Source organism: Chiloscyllium plagiosum, unplaced genomic scaffold, assembly GCF_037043375.1.
Source record: "Chiloscyllium plagiosum isolate Xiang-an unplaced genomic scaffold, Cpla_swu_hap1 HiC_scaffold_28, whole genome shotgun sequence".
In the NCBI taxonomy this organism is placed as follows: Eukaryota; Metazoa; Chordata; class Chondrichthyes; order Orectolobiformes; family Hemiscylliidae; genus Chiloscyllium; species Chiloscyllium plagiosum.
In genome coordinates, this window is record NW_028270166.1 from 34,223,046 (window position 1) to 34,240,631 (window position 17,586).

The window sequence follows — 17,586 nt, forward strand, 5'->3', positions numbered from 1 at the left end:
TTTTTCACACAGTGTAGTACATGTACAGAATGAGTTGCCAGAGGATGTGATGGAGGCTGGAACAATTGCAACATTTAAAAGGCATTTGGATGGGTATATGAATAGGAAGGGTTTGGAGGGATATGGGCCTGGTGCTAGCAGGTGGGACTAGATTGGGCTGGGATATCTGGTCGGCATGGACGGGTTGGACCGAATGGTCTGTTTCCATGCTGTACATCTTAATGACTCTGAGGTTTGAAGATGTCTATCCCATTTAATATATATGTAGCCGTACAATCATGAAGCAGTTGTAGGATTGCAATGAAGTTTCTTGATCATCCTATGCGTGTATCCCATAGCACTGAGACTCACCATTTATGAGACAATGGTTTACTGATTGCTCTCTGGCCTCTTCACCATGAATCCCGTTGGAGAGCATGGAAACTACACACTGTGTCAACATATTTATCCATAACTTCAAGTGAGGAGGTGCAATTGAGTAAATTACTATATAGATAGTTTGACTCATTCCTTTGGCTTGCATGATATTCAACCACAGGTTGGCGTGCGTATTACTGTTTATCCATATCTCCATTTGCCAATTTGCATTCTTTGCATTATATCATCTCACAATCCCCTGAGGTATCTTCACCTCTCTAATTTTGACATCTTGAGCATTCCCAAGTTCAAATCTTCCACCATTGGTGGTCATGCTTTCCATAGCATAGACCCCAAGCTCTGGAATTGCAAAGAACAAAGAACAAGGTCTGGAGCTATGGCTAAAGATGCTGGAGCTTCTAATTTTCTTTTGATCCCTGGCTCTTACTGTCTGCTACTTGAGCTTTCAAAAGATTTACACGTTGATACTCCACTCTTTTGACAGAGTTATGAAGGCATCTTCCTTGGCCAACAGTGACAGAGTAGGACTTGAAATTGGAGCTTCTAGCTCAAAGGCAGGGATGTTACCCACTGCACCACAGATCAGAGTCACGTTATACTTATATTAGCAGGAATTTCCCTTGAGAAGATCCTGTGACTGGTTTTGAGGGAACCTTTGTTTCTGGTTTGCTTGGGGAGTTCCAATGATCTTTCACCAAAATTATGACAGGACAATTACCAAAGTCGCTCCCTAACAGGCCTAGTCTGCAGTAACGGAAAGATTTGAAACTTGAAAGGGTTCAGAAAAGATTTACAAGGATGTTGCCAGGGTTGGAGGCTTTGAGCTAGAGAGAGACGTTGAATTGGCTAGGGCTGTTTTCCCTGGAGCATTGGAGGCTGAGGGGTGACCTTATAGAGGTTTATAAAATCACGAGGGGCATGGATAGGATAAATAGACAAAGCCTCTTCCCTGGGGTTGGGGAGACCAGAACTAAAGGGCATAGGTTTAGGATGAGAGGGGAAAGATAGAAAAGAGACCTAAGGGGCAACATTTTCACGCAGAGGGTGGGACGTGTATGGAATGAGCTGCCAGAGGAAGTGGTGGAGGCTGGTACAATTGCAACATTTAAAAGGCATCTGGATGGGTATATGAATAGGAAAGATTTGGAGGGATATGGGCCCAGTGCTGGCAGGTGGGACTAGATTAGGTTGGGATATCTGGTCGGCATGGACGAGTTGGACCGAAGGGTCTGTTTCTGTGCTGTACATCTCTATGACTCTATGACTCTAAAAGAACTCAAAAGGAAGGGTGAAAGATGCTAAATTTAAAGTCAGAAGTTGCTTTCCACAGTTCAATTCTTTCTGAGGAATAGCCACTATCATTTTGTAAAATGAAGAAGCAATTTTGAGGATAGTATAGTACTTGTAGCAAATTAAAATAGCAAGCAGTGTCAAGCAAGGGATTATAAAACAGGAGAGATGCTTCTAATGGGAGGATCTGCATACCTTCAATCAGGACGATGCTGATTTCTATAGAACAGGACTGGATTTCAATTATGTAATCACACAATTAGGAGTCTTTACTGTTCAATCATGCTGCTGGAATTTAGATATTGCAGTAATTTTCCTGGATATGGAATATAAGTAGTAACTCTGTAGTCTGCACTTGCTGGTCCATTACCTCTGTGGTCTGGTACCCCCTATTTCCTGTTTTGTGAAAAACTGTCCCGTTCTCTGGAAGAAGAGGGCTTTTTTTTCATGCAGCCAGTAACATTTCCAGGCATTTAACTGATGCAAAGACAGAATAAAGCAGAGCAAGCAGAGATTCCCCCTCCAACCTGTGCAGTTCCCTGCATTTAAGAATTATAAGCGAATTTTAAAGAGCACCAAGCCAGTGTTTGCAGTGTCTGAAAGTGAAGAAGTTTCATTTCAGAGCTTGTACTGCAGAAGTACAATAACTCCACAATTGAATTGTCTATTGAGGTTCACCATCAGAACCGGGAAATGCCTTCATGCAAGTCGACACCTTCAGGACCTATCTTGAACCTGACATGTGACCTTCCATGGTCTGTCAAAATTTCTCGTCTGGCAAAGGCCTGGTCCCTAGGCTGCCAAATTAGGGATTTACAACCTGTACTTAGAAATACTCTCAATCACCAATAATAGAATGGATAATCAAGCTGTTAATGGTGGACTGAACAAGTCAGGGTTACTATGCAAATGTCATTTTTTAAGAAGATATTGAGCTGTCGTATACAAAGGTGCCTCAAACCACTAAATTTCTGATTATCATTCCTCCTCCTGTCAGAATTATCAGAATTTTAACAGTATCATTCCTTTTTTAATTGCTCACTGTGTCTGTATGTTACCTTACTGTGATTTCTGCCGAAAGACACTCGGATCCTCTGAATACCAACATTTCCTGGTCCTTCACCACCTAAAAGAAAGTTCTATTTTTCTGTTTCTCTGTCAGGGTGGATAACCTCACATTTCTCCACATTATATTCCATCTGCCACATTTTTATGCATTCAATTGACCAAACAATATCCCTTTCAAGTATTTGTTGTGTACTCTTTGTAGCTTACTTTCTTTGGAAAGTCTGGATTAAAATCAATTCCATAGATTGACACTTCATGACACTTCCAGTGTGGTGCTGAGATAGTTAAAAATCACACAACAGCAGGTTATAGTCCAACACTGAATGGACACCGCACAACAATTGCCAGACAGGATGTTCCCTCACCAGTTGAGGAACACTTCAGCACTCAAAGATATTCGGCCTCAGACCTTCAGGTGACTAGCCTCCTAGGTGGACAATGTAGAGTTGCTGAGCAGAGGCTGATAGCCAAGTTCCATACGCATGAGGATGGCCTCAACCAGGATCTTGGGTTCATGTCACACTACAGGTGACCCCACTGCCGTTTACACTCACACACACACACACTTTCACACACAATCATACTCTCACGTTCATGCAGACCCTCTCTTATATACACACTCTCTCTCAGATACACACACTCACACCCTCTCACAGGCAAATACTCCATTACACTCATGCCCATTCAAGCATGCACACACAAACACATACTGTCTCATTCCCTCACATGCAAGCACACACACATATAAGTCTATGGGGTGAATTTGCATTTGCAGATTAGTATTTACAGTTACATTCTATTTTGTTCAAAAACCTGTAGGCAATCAGCATATGTAACATTTTATAAATTCCTACTTTGGACAGAGAACCAGTCTAACTCAAGCTTGGAATACAGACAGACTCTAACCTCACACATTGTCTGAACTGAGATATCACCTTTTTTTAAATAAAAAACCTGAAGTTATCTCGGGACTGTGACTCCAAAGTAGTTCTAGGATTTACATTTTAATGAATCGAAACCTGCAACCCATTCTTAGTGATTAAAGACTTAGCAGCAATCTAAGTTTGTTCAAAACATTACATCAGTTTATGACACTTTGATCTTTTACTATAAATTCTGTGACCTATGATCCTGCCACTAACTACCTGATGAAGGAGCAGCGCTCAGAAAGCTTATACTTCCAAATAAACCAGTTGGATTATAAACTGGTGATTTTTAACTTTGTCCACCCCAATCCAACACCAGCACCTCCACAGTGCCGAGATAGTAAGACAAGTGGATGTCTAGATGAGATGATAAGCCTAGGCTCTGTTTTACTTCTTGGCAAAAGATCTTTATTGCTTTCCCCATATCCTGACTAACTAATATTAATTTCCCAACCAATAACACTAAAAATAAACAGATGATTTATTTTTATCATTGTTGTTTGCAGAGCCTTGCTGTGTCCAATTTAGCTGCTGCATTTCTGACATGATATTAGCGAATACGTCTCATAAACACACGTCTGCCTTTCTCTCAGAACAACAAAACACAATAGTGTGGTATTGGAGAATGTCTGGATTTATAGCACATTAAGAGCAAAAGAAGGGGAAAAACATCCAGGAATAAGTAGATGGTGGTTACAAACTGATGAAACACAGAATCAGCTTCCTAATTTACTTTTGCAAAATCTTTGCCTTTAGATGATATTTGAGTTTGCAGGAGTTGGAGTGCAAAAGCAGCTGCAGAGGTTTTCTCGCTCTTGTGGTTTGGAACACATGTTGACTGCTGTTTCTGTGCTTTGCTTTGTACTCTTTATACCTGCTTGTCTGACACAAGATAAAAGTTGAAAACAGTACTTACAAACTCCAACAAGCTGAGGCTTCAGGATCTTACAGCTATGCAGCAATAATGCCAAATTAATCTGCCATATTTCACACGTCTTCTGCTAGTAGTCTGTCTCAGCTTGTTTCGGTCACCAAGTCAGGAACTAGTTACAAAGCAGGAAGTACTCAGGAACTGGCTGAATACTGACTCAAAACGCCCTCATGTCCTGACACATGCATTTATTCATACATACATACAGTCCAGATGCACACAAACCCATCCATGTAAAATCCCCAACAAAGGGCTAGGACATCGTGCCATTGTTGCTGGTCTAATAATCCAAGGACCCAAGCAATGTGCTGGTGGATGGTGAAATGCGACTTCAAAAAAATCTGGAATTAAAAATAATGAACGTGAAACCATTATCAAATGTCTTTGAAACCCATCTCGTTCACTAATGTCTTTTAGGGAAGGAAATTCTGCCTTCCTTGCTTGCTCTAGCCAACATGGTCCAGACCCACAGCATTGTGGTTGTTTCTTAATGGCCAACTATAAAGTAAGGCATCAAGGAACCCTAGCAAAACTAGAGTCAATGGGAATCAGCAAGAAAACTCTCCACAGGTTGGGATCATGTGTAACACAAAGGAGGATATTGTTGTTGGAAGTTGCTCATCTCAGATCCAGGACTGCAGGATTTCCTGAGGATAGATATTTTCTAATCAGCCTGTTCAGAGAGATGTGAATAGACATATCTGGAGCAAGTAGGTCTTGAACTTACACACAACCATCTTCAGCTGCTTCATCAATGACCTTCCCTTCATCTCAAGGTCAGAAGTGGGCATGTTCATTGATGATTGCACAATGTTCAGCACCATTTGCAACTCCTCAGATACTGAAACAATCCATGTAAAAATGCCACAAAACCTGGACAATATACAGGCTTTGACAAGTGGTAAGTAACATTTGTGCCACAAAGTGCCAGGCAATGGCCATCTCCAACAAGGGAGAACCTAACCCTAGCCCCTTGACATCCAGTGATATTAACATCATTGAATCTCCTACTATCAACATCCTAGAGGCTACCATTGATCAGAAACTGAGTTGGACTAATCAGATAAATATTATAGCGACAAGAGCAGGTCAGAGGCTAGAAATCCTGCTGTGGGTAACTCACCTCCCTGGCTCCCAAACGTCTGCCCACCATTTACAAGGCACAAGTCAGGATTATGTTGGAATGCTCCTTACTTGCCTGGATGGATGCAGTTCCAATAACACTCATGACACTTGACACTATCGATGTCAGCTGGCTTTTATTGGTTCAACATCCAAAAATAAATATTCAGTCCATCCCTCACTGATGCTCAGCAGCAACAATGTGACCCATCCATTAATGCACTGCAGAAATTGACCAATGTTCCTCAGACAGTATCTTCCACTACTGCCATCTAGAAGACCAAGGTCAGCAGATACATGGAAGTCACTTAGCATACACACACATCCATTGGCACAAATATATCCATAAAGTCAGCCAATTACCAATACTCACCCACAGATGACATTATAAGATCACAAGAAATAAGAGCAACAGTATACCATTTGACCCATCAAGCTTGTTTCTGCCATTCAAAGACATTGCGACTGATCTATAGCTTTAACTCCACTTTCCTTTCTGACCATGTAACCCTTGACTTGCCAACAGATCAAAAATCTTTTTAACGCAACCTGGAATATCTTGAATGATTTAACCTTCACTGCTCTGTGTGGAAGACAATTTGAAAGATTAATAACCCATTGAAAAAACAAGTTCTTCTCATCTTGACCTTAATATAAGCCCTCTTATTTTTAAAATTGTGTCCCTAATTCTATATTACACATTGAGGGGAAACGTTGTTTCAGAATGACAGACCTGCTACAGTACACATGGAGGCAATTTGGCCCATTATGCCTGTGCTGGCTCATTAAATGGGCATCATTACCTGGTGTTAATCTCCTGCTTTCTCCCCACAACCTTGCACATTATTTTTACCCAAATAATCATCCAAAATCCTTTAGAACACCTCAATTGAGCAACAATCAGGTCTTGTAGAGGATTGGAACTCAGGATCTCTCGAGTACTAGTTCAACCCATGCCCTGAATTGAGAATCGTATCCTCAGATCAATGACTCAGTCACAAAAAAAACCTCATCGCTGAATGACAACTTGTCTCATTTATTATTAAATGCAATCCAATACTAGATTCAAAATACAAAGCCAACTCATATAGTATACCGAAATAAAAACAAAAATGCTGGAAATATTTGGGTCTTAGTCACAGTGCATTCTCTTTGTCATACTTTCAGTGCTCTCCATCCTGCCCCTAACAAGAAAAGAGTTTTGAGCTCTGAACCTAGGTTTGGAGTCTCTATCAACCACCGTTACTACTACATCTGCCCCTATTATGATAAGCAGTTTGGAGAAGCTGGGACTTATTCACCTTGACTTGTGTACCCTGTCAAACCCTCTTAGAATTATATATATTTCAATATGATCACTCTTAGAACACTCTCTCACAGATACACAGACACACTCCCACATGCACATATTAAAATTAACTTCCATTTCTATATAACTTCGAGCATACATCATACACAGGTTCTATTCCATATGCTCAAGGCATTCTATCCCCCAAGAAGATCCAGAATTCCTAATCCAGGCATTATGCAAGTTATCGGCAACTTTAAGGGTTTATTTTCTGATAGAGCCTCCATGTTCCCAAGTTAAGGAAGGCCAAATGCTCCACTTTTGTTTGTCCAGCCTGGAAGAGGATCTGATCTCTTAACACTTCCAGGGTTTTTAAGGCCAATATTTTATACAGATATCCTTTTTCTGTACTTGAATATAAAGAACATGCTGCTACTCATCTTAATCAAGTTTAATTATCAGTTTCAACTAACACCTGCTAGTTCCAAGGATAAGTTTTAATTTGAAACAATGTCGTACATTTCACTTTTCTCTGACTTTCACTACCTTCTATCCCACTTACATATGTATGTGGGCAGATCAATGGTAACTGCAATTTATAGTAGTCAAATGCAAATAACTGTACATAGACAAGAAAATTAAGCACGAGGCTACTCAAGAAACAATGTTCAAATAGATAAATATGGAGTTAAAAAGTGACATAATGGGCCTGACGTACTACACATCTAACTAATGAAAAATAGCAATCAACAAAATCAATACGGAGTTGAACTGCAGACCAAAGCAATCAGATACAAGTCAGTGAAAGCTATAATGAGAAGTTCTGAGCATTCTATTATTACAATAAGATTAGATTAGATTACAGTGTGGAAACAGGCCCTTCGGCCCAACAAGTCCACACTGACCCGCCGAAGCGAAACCCACCCATACCCCTACATTTACCCCTTACCTAACACTACGGGCAATTTAGTATGGCCAATTCACCTGACCTGCACATCTTTGTCACTGTGGGAGGAAACCGGAGCACCCGGAGGAAACCCACGCAGACACGGGGAGAACGTGCAAACTCCACACAGTCAGTCGCCTGAGGCGGGAAATGAACCCTGGTCTCTGGCGCTGTGAGGCAGCAGTGCTAACCACTGTGCCACCGTGCCGCCACTACTGTGATGATTACCAAGTTTTACAGGTCATTCAAAAAAGTGCAAGATTGCATCACAAAGTGAGAAGTAAAATATTTCAGGGGTGACCTTTTGCAGGGATGAAAATACTATTGTGGGCGGCACGGTGGCACAGTGGTTAGCACTGCTGCCTCACAGCGCCAGAGACCCGGGTTCAATTCCCGACTCAGGCGACTGACTGTGTGGAGTTTGCACGTTCTCCCCGTGTCTGCGTGGGTTTCCTCCGGGTGCTCCGGTTTCCTCCCACAGTCCAAAAGATGTGCAGGTTAGGTGAATTGGCCATGCTAAATTGCCCGTAGTGTTAGGTAAAAGGGGTAAATGTAGGGGAATGGGTGGGTTGTGCTTCAGCGGGTCGGTGTGGACTTGTTGGGCTGAAGTAATCTAATCTAATCTGTAAGTAATCTAATCTAAAAAAAATGTGGAAAAGGAAAATTATCTAAAGCAAACCTGCAAATAAAAAACAAGTGGTGACAAGCTGGAAATGGTAGACGATAAACCTTCACACAAAATGTTGTTGGCACACGACTTACTATTTTCTCATGAAATGACATGGGGATGGGAGCAGGCCAGCCACTTTCCAGCTGATAATGTGCACACCAAGAAATAAATAGAGCACTAACAAAGCCAGTGATAGGGCTACAAGAATGGTCTTAGAATTACACTGTGGGAAGTCTGTTTTACCGGATCTTGGATATCAGCTTTTCTCACTGTCACTGTACAAAATTGCTTAATGCACACCTTCATCTCCAGGACACAAGTGTAGGAAAAGAAAATTCTTAAAGAGTTATTGATGGTAAGACGCAAGGCCGTATCTTTGGTGGAAATCCCATTAACCATAACTTCCATCAAATATGTAATTGCAGAATTATAGCAAACAACAAGACAGTTCCAGGGGAATTGACTTAGCTATTACAGAACAAGTGTATGCCCCACTTGTCTTGGCTTCGGATCAATGCAGGAAGGCATGAATCAACATCAACATCTCTTATCTGAGAGCTGGGAGTGGAAATCAGAGAAAGCAGAGTCACACTTGGGTCCTCCTTGCATCCTCTCAGAATATGGCAACAGCTTGGCATCAACCTGGGTGCCATCTCTATCGGTTTTAGATGGCAGACCCAATCTTGGACTCAAAAACCTTGCTGGTAGCTGCAATAGACTTTGAGTTTGACTTAGGGTTAGTTAGACTATGCGACAGAACAGATCATTTGACCTAAATAGCCCAAGCCGATGTTTATGCTCCACTCTACCCATCCTGCCATATCAGATTAAGAAGTAGTGATAAATGATTATTTTCTTTAGCTCACTTTGACCAGAGAAGCGACACTTGTGATGACAAGGCATGCAATGCTACAATGATGTGGAGGTGCTGGTGTTGGACTGGAGTGGACACAGTCAGAAGTCACATGACACCAGGTTATAGTCCAAAAGGTTATTTGTAATCACATGCTTTTGGAGTGCTGCTCCTTTGTCAGGTGCAGTGAGAAAGAACAGCATGCAGACACAGAGTCTATAGGCAGAAGACTCAAGAGGAGGTGGGGGGGGCAGAGAGATCATAAGATCATAGAATTGGTGTGAGTGGACTGTCAGATAATATGGTTCTGCGGATGGCCAAGTGTGTTAGACGGTGAGTAAAGTGTCAACAGGCTGAATGACCAGTGAAGGTATGACCCTTAATCCAATTAAATGAGGCAGAGAGATATTTAGAAAAAAATAAAAATAAGGTGTTGCTGGAGACAAACTAAATGTCTGAAAATAACATGAGCGATATTAGAGTCGCATGCCGAGGGTCTAATCTAAATAATAATTAGTTTATATATAGTTTTGAATTACTTAAGGTAGAGCGGTTATAACAATTTATCAAGGTGATGGTGTCAAAAGGACAGTAAGGAAGATTTTACAGATACAGAAGTATGGTGGAGTCACAGGTAGCGCGACATGAACCCAAGATCACGGTTGAGGCCGTCTTTGTGGGACGGAACTTGGTTATCAGTTTCTGCTTAGCAATTCTACTTTGTTGTGTATCTCGAAGGCTGCCTTGGAGGATGCTTATCCAAAGATTGGAGGCTGAATGCCCTTAACCCCTGAAATGTTGCCTGACCGAGAGGAAACGTTCTTGTCTAGCAATTGTTGCACTGTGTCCATTCATCCATTGTCATAGTACCTGCTTGGTCTCGCCAATAAACCATGCCTTGGGGCATTATTGTCCGCAGCATATGAGATAGGCAACACTGGCTGAGTCACATGAGTATCTGCTGCTGGGTGGTATTCCCACATGTGATGATAGCATCCATGGCAATGATCTGACATGTTTTGCAGAGGTTGCCATGACAGGATTGTGTGGTGTTGTGGTCGATGTTGTCCTGGAGGTTGGGTAGTTTGCTGTAAACAATGGCTTGTTTAGGATTTGGTGGTTGTTTGAAGGTGAGAAATGGAGGCATAGGGATGGTCTTGGTGAGATGTTCATTGTCATCGATGCCATGTTGAAGGTTACGAAGAACATGGGTTAGTTTCTCTGCTTTGGGAACTCCTGGATGATGAAGAATACTCTATCAGTCGTATCCTGCGTCTGTCTTCTGAGGAGGTTGTTGCGGTTTTTTGCTGTGGCATGTTGGAACTGGCGATCAATGAGTTGAGTATCACATCCTTTTCTCATCAAGATATCCTTCAAAACCTTAAGGTGCCTTTCATGTTTCTCCTCATCAGAGCAGATCCTGTGCATACACAGGGCTTGTCCATAGGGGAGGGCTTCTTTAATATATTTAAGCTAGAGAAGTACAGCATTATGAGGTTATCCGCAGGGTTGTGGTAGAGTGAGGTACCGAGGTATCCATCTTTGATGGAGATGTGTGTGTTCAAGAATGAGACTGATTCTGAAGTGTACGAGGAGAAAGTGAGGTCTGCAGATGCTGGAGATCAAAGTTGAAACTTTATTGCTGGAACAGCACAGCAGGTCAGGCAGCATCCAGGGAACAGGAGATTCGACGTTTCGGGCACAGGCCCTTCTTCAGGAATGAGCAGAGAGTGTTCAGCAGGAGAAGATAAAAGGTAGGGAGGAGGGACTTGGAGGAGGGGAGTTGGAAATGTGATAGGTGGAAAGAGGTCAAGGTGAGGGTGATAGGTCGGAGTAGGGTGGAGGCGGAGAGGTCAAGAAGAAGACTGCAGGTCAGGAAGGCGGTGCCGGGCTGGAAGGATCCGGCTGAGACAAGGTGGGGGGAGGGGGGATGAAGAAACTGGTGAAGTCCAAGTTCATCCCCTGCGGTTGGAGGGTTCCCAGTCGGAAGATAAGACGCTCCTCCTCCGACCGTCGGGTTGTTGTGGTTTGGCGGTGGATGAGTCCAATGACCTGCATATCCTCGGTGGAGTGGGAGGGGGAGTTGAAATGCTGTGCCACAGGTTGGTTGGGTTGGTTCGTCCGGGTGGCCCAGAGGTGCTCCCTGAATCGCTCCGCAAGTAGGCGGCCTGTCTCCCCAATATAGAGGAGGCCACACCGGCTGCAGCGGATGCAGTAGATGATGTGGGTGGAGGTGCAGGTGAATCTGTGGCGGATATGGAAGTTTCCCTTGGGGCCTTGGAGAGAAGTGAGGGGGGAGGTGTGGGCGCAAGTGTTGCACCTCCTGCGGTTGCAAGGGAAGGTGCCGGGAGTGGTGGTTGGGTCGGTGGGGGGTGTGGATCTGACAAGGGAGTCGCGGAGGGAGTGGTCTCTACGGAAAGCTGATAGGGGAGGGGAGGGAAATATATCCTTGGTGCTGGGGTCTGTTTGGAGGTGGCGGAAGTGACGGCGGATGATGCGCTGTACTTGGAGATTGGTGGGGTGGTAGGTGAGGACCAGTGGGGTTCTGTCCTGGTGGCGGTTGGAGGGGCGGGGCTCAAGGGCGGAGGAGCGGGAAGTGGAGGAGATGCGGTGGAGGGCACCGTCGACCACGTCGGGGGGGAAATTGCGGTCCTTGAAGAAGGAGGCCATCTGTGTTGTACGTATTTTGAACTGGTCCTCCTGGGAGCAGATGCGGCGGAGACGAAGGAATTGGGAGAATGGGATGGCGTTTTTACAGGGGGCAGGATGGGAGGAGGTGTAGTCCAGGTAGCTGTGGGAGTCGGTAGGTTTGTAGTAGATGTCCGTGTTGATTCGGTCGCCTGAGAACCCCAACCTCACCATCAAACCAGCTGACAAGGGAGGCGCAGTAGTAGTTTGGCGCACTGACCTTTACACCGCTGAGGCCAAACGCCAGCTCGCAGATACCTCCTCCTACCGTCCCCTTGACCATGACCCCACCCCCCACCACCAAACCATCATCTCCCAGACCGTCCATAACCTCATCACCTCAGGGGACCTCCCATCCACCGCCTCCAACCTCATAGTCCCACAACCCCGAACCGCCCGTTTCTACCTCCTGCCCAAAATCCACAAACCTGACTGCCCCGGACGACCCATCGTCTCAGCCTGCTCCTGCCCAACCGAACTCATCTCGGCATACCTCGACACGGTCCTGTCCCCATTAGTCCAAGAACTCCCCACCTACGTTCGTGACACCACCCACGCCCTCCACCTCCTCCAGGATTTCCGCTTCCCCGGTCCCCAACGCCTCATCTTCACCATGGACATCCAGTCCCTGTACACCTCCATCCCCCATCACGAAGGACTCAAAGCACTCCGCTTCTTCCTTTCCCGCCGTACCACCCAGTACCCTTCCACCGACACCCTCCTTCGACTGACCGAACTGGTCCTCACCCTGAACAACTTTTCTTTCCAATCCTCCCACTTTCTCCAAACTAAAGGAGTAGCCATGGGCACCCGCATGGGCCCCAGCTATGCCTGCCTCTTCGTAGGGTATGTGGAACAATCCATCTTCCGCAACTACACTGGCCCCACCCCCCATCTTTTTCTTCGCTACATTGATGACTGTATCGGCGCTACCTCGTGCTCCCACGAGGAGGTTGAACAGTTTATCCACTACACCAACACCTTCCACCCCGACCTCAAATTCACCTGGACAGTCTCGGACTCCTCCCTCCCCTTCCTAGACCTTTCTGTTTCTATCTCAGGCGACCGAATCAACACGGACATCTACTACAAACCTACCGACTCCCACAGCTACCTGGACTACACCTCCTCCCATCCTGCCCCCTGTAAAAACGCCATCCCATTCTCCCAATTCCTTCGTCTCCGCCGCATCTGCTCCCAGGAGGACCAGTTCAAAATACGTACAACACAGATGGCCTCCTTCTTCAAGGACCGCAATTTCCCCCCCGACGTGGTCGACGGTGCCCTCCACCGCATCTCCTCCACTTCCCGCTCCTCCGCCCTTGAGCCCCGCCCCTCCAACCGCCACCAGGACAGAACCCCACTGGTCCTCACCTACCACCCCACCAATCTCCAAGTACAGCGCATCATCCGCCGTCACTTCCGCCACCTCCAAACAGACCCCAGCACCAAGGATATATTTCCCTCCCCTCCCCTATCAGCTTTCCGTAGAGACCACTCCCTCCGCGACTCCCTTGTCAGATCCACACCCCCCACCGACCCAACCACCACTCCCGGCACCTTCCCTTGCAACCGCAGGAGGTGCAACACTTGCGCCCACACCTCCCCCCTCACTTCTCTCCAAGGCCCCAAGGGAAACTTCCATATCCGCCACAGATTCACCTGCACCTCCACCCACATCATCTACTGCATCCGCTGCAGCCGGTGTGGCCTCCTCTATATTGGGGAGACAGGCCGCCTACTTGCGGAGCGATTCAGGGAGCACCTCTGGGCCACCCGGACGAACCAACCCAACCAACCTGTGGCACAGCATTTCAACTCCCCCTCCCACTCCACCGAGGATATGCAGGTCATTGGACTCATCCACCGCCAAACCACAACAACCCGACGGTCGGAGGAGGAGCGTCTTATCTTCCGACTGGGAACCCTCCAACCGCAGGGGATGAACTTGGACTTCACCAGTTTCTTCATCCCCCCTCCCCCCACCTTGTCTCAGCCGGATCCTTCCAGCCCGGCACCGCCTTCCTGACCTGCAGTCTTCTTCTTGACCTCTCCGCCTCCACCCTACTCCGACCTATCACCCTCACCTTGACCTCTTTCCACCTATCACATTTCCAACTCCCCTCCTCCAAGTCCCTCCTCCCTACCTTTTATCTTCTCCTGCTGAACACTCTCTGCTCATTCCTGAAGAAGGGCCTGTGCCCGAAACGTCGAATCTCCTGTTCCCTGGATGCTGCCTGACCTGCTGTGCTGTTCCAGCAATAAAGTTTCAACTTTGATTCTGAAGTGTAGTCCAGGGTAAGTCTGGTGGTGAGATGAAACTTGTTGATATCACTGTGAAGTTGTTTCAGTGATTCCTCGCTATGAGTCCAAAGGAAGAAAATATTATCAGTGTATCTAGTGTATAGATTTGGTTGGATGTCCTGCAAAGCAAAGAAGTCTTGCTCGAACTGCTGCATGAAAATATTAGCATATTGGAGTGTAAATTGCATCCCCATGGATGTTCTGTGTGTCTGGACAAACAATGCTACAGGCCAAGAACTGGAAAAAGGGATTAATAGGTGGTTGTTTTTGACCAGCACAGACTCTGGGGGCTGAAGGGCCTTTTTCTGTGGTGTAGATCTCAATGACTAAGACTCTAAGCTATGTATGTCGCCATATATCTGGGAGGAAAAAAAATAATGTTTCATTTCCGGCTGCACTTTGAGAAATGTTTCACCAGATTGCAGCAAAAGTGCATCACTATTTAAAGATTGTCACATACTATAACATTAAGCGTTCATATAAAAATATTAACAAACAAACATGGAATTCATGTCAGAATCTTGCAATCCTCCAAATCACTTTTTCACCAAGTATAGCATAGTGTGATGTGGAGTAGAACATTTCTCATTTCATTAACAAGATTAATTAGACTAATGTTAGAAAAGATGGCAAGAAAGCTCCTTGTACTTAGTCCTCTTTTTATCAAGTATCAGGCAATAATCATCTCCAACAAGGAAGAATCCAACCATCGTCTGTTAACATTCTGTGGTATAACCATCACTGAATCCTCCACTATCCACACATTGCTGCGTGAAGTTATCTGACCCTCCTAGTGCCTCAAATGCACGTAAATACAGTCTTGAATATGTAAGAGATGTCTCTGGTTTGTTTGAATAGAATCAATGTTTGTTTTCTTGGTATGTTAGTGTACAAAACCAAACTGCATTTGAGATTAAGATTTTTTTTAATGGATAAAGTATGTTTTTGAAATTTAAAATTCTCCAGAAAATGAACTGGATTTTCCATATAAGTATTATTGCTACAAGATCAGGTAAAAGACTAGGATTCCTGCAGTGAGTGGCACACCAACGCCTGTTCACCATTTACAAGGCACAAGTCAGGAGTGTGATGGAATACTCCCCACTTGCCTGGATGGGTGCAGCTCCAACAATACTCAAGAACTTGATAGCCCACTTGGTTGGCACCACATCCACTCCCTCCACCACCGATACTCAGTAGTAACAATGTATATCATCTACAAAGTACACTGTAGAAACTTTCCAAGACTTCTTCAACAGTGGCTTCTAAATCCCTGACCACCACCGTCTCTAAGGAAATATATCACTGTTTCTTCATTGCCTCTGGAGTAAAATCCTGGAACTCTGTTGCCAACTATGTGAACCTGCATTATATGGCTTGCAGAGGCTCATGAAGGCAGCTCACCAACACCTTGTCAAGAGCAACTAGGGATGGGTAATAAATGTGGGTTCAGCCAGCAATGCCCAAATGAATAAAAAATGGAAACCCAATTAATTCTGGCAAAACATTACAGGATTTGGTTTATTGAGCTAGCAACCAGATTGCAGCAATAGTACATTTCTATTTAAAGATTCTCACGTACTATCAGTAACAAATCACACTTTCCATGACACAGTCATCAGACACTGAGCAACTTTCTCACTTCCACTGTCACAATTTTGCTTGGTAGTTGGTAAATGATGGCCCCATATATACAGCCCTGCTTTCATTTTATGTCCTTCTCATTAAACATCATGTGCTGCTACTCTCCACCAAATTCCACTTCCCTGAAAATTCGACAGGAATGGTGCTGCCCACCTTGAAGTACAGCACTCTGGACGACCAACCAAGCCAACAGTCAGCCGTATCTTGGTTACCTCACCCAAATGGATTAGGCAGAATATTTCACAAATTGCCGTAAAGGGTCTGATTTGTAAAGTCTGTGTTGATATTTCTTAAATTTTACACTTCTGGGCTGCTAAGTCAGCGCAACTGCACAAAACAGGATTGTTTTTTTCCCAAATGACATTGCTTCAGAGGATGTCACAAAATTTTAAGTTCAGTTACTTAATTCTAAATACAAAAGACTAAAAATAAAAGCAGATCATTTTGGGGATAAGAACTGACTAGCGAAACGAGGGCATCAGTACTTCAGCTGAAGCACCAGTTGACTGAATAATGTACAGTAACCTGTTTGAGAATTGGGAGGGATTTGAAAGGGTACCTGACACAGAGGCCCATTGAACCATCTTTTTAGGTCAATTATTTTCCCAGCAGCATAAAACTGTCTTGCTGCTAAACTCTTCAGTCTTTCCCAATCTGCTGACTTTAAATTACAGTTTGGAATTATGTAAGCACAATTCCTTCCTTCATCTGGTGTTTTAGTTTTCTTTTGCAGCCTTGTTGCGCAGTAGAGCTTGTTCTTTCGTTTCTCAATATTTAATTCAAGGAGTCATAACCCTTTCCCCCAGCCTTTAGTTTAAATCCCACCACAAGAGAAAACACAAGAAAGTACTTCTTTAGTACAGTTTCAGTAAAGAAACAGCTTGCAAAAGATTTGTGGTCATCGTTTACTGCAAGCTAGCCTTTTTGTTCAAATTGGTTCACCAAATGACATAAAACAGAGATTGTAACCAACAAGCATGGTACATACCACACACGGCTTCGCAGCAGAATCAGTGATTAGCTACAGGGTTGCTGGCTCCTAGCAGTCAGATGAAGAATGTGTATTTCTGATATTGAGGTGATAGAGTAATTGCCAACAAAACAGCAACTGCAAATTCTCTCCCGTTGTATTTCACTTTGAAACGGGCAGAAAAGACAATGCAAACAATTCACGTCAATGATGCCACTGAAGCACGCAATCTAATTTGTAATGCAACGTTACATTTACTAAAGAAGGTCTCTTCCTGTGGGTAGCTGATCGGTTGGATCATTTCCTCTTTTGATCAGAGGTCTGGCATTGCAGAATGTGATTGAAACTTTTCACTGGAACATAAGTTTATTTTGACGATAAATATTTGGGACTAACAACAATGCTTGTAATAACAGTACTATTTTAAAAATAGCTCAAATCCCTACCACTGATTTAAAGGGAGCAACCAGAGATCGGTGCACTAACTCTGGGGCAGGTGTGCTGACAC

The 17,586-nt window shown here is 44.4% G+C and overlaps 1 protein-coding gene and 1 pseudogene across 3 annotated transcripts in view; both read right to left on the reverse strand.

Moving 5' to 3' along the window:
• The window catches only part of matk (megakaryocyte-associated tyrosine kinase), a 116,850-nt gene extending 99,558 nt beyond the window's left edge, over positions 1-17,292 (reverse strand). Inside the window, exon 1 of one of the 3 annotated variants that reach the window (XM_087976110.1) lies at positions 17,097-17,287. The gene's annotated coding sequence lies outside the window, so the exon portion shown is untranslated. Of the gene's footprint in view, positions 1-4,578; positions 4,704-17,096 lie in introns of those variants that run through there. The other 2 variants (XM_087976111.1, XM_087976112.1) reach the window with 2 other exon arrangements.
• LOC148142524 (uncharacterized) lies at positions 10,360-14,735 on the reverse strand (annotated as a pseudogene).
• Positions 17,293-17,586: the final 294 nt, after the last annotated feature.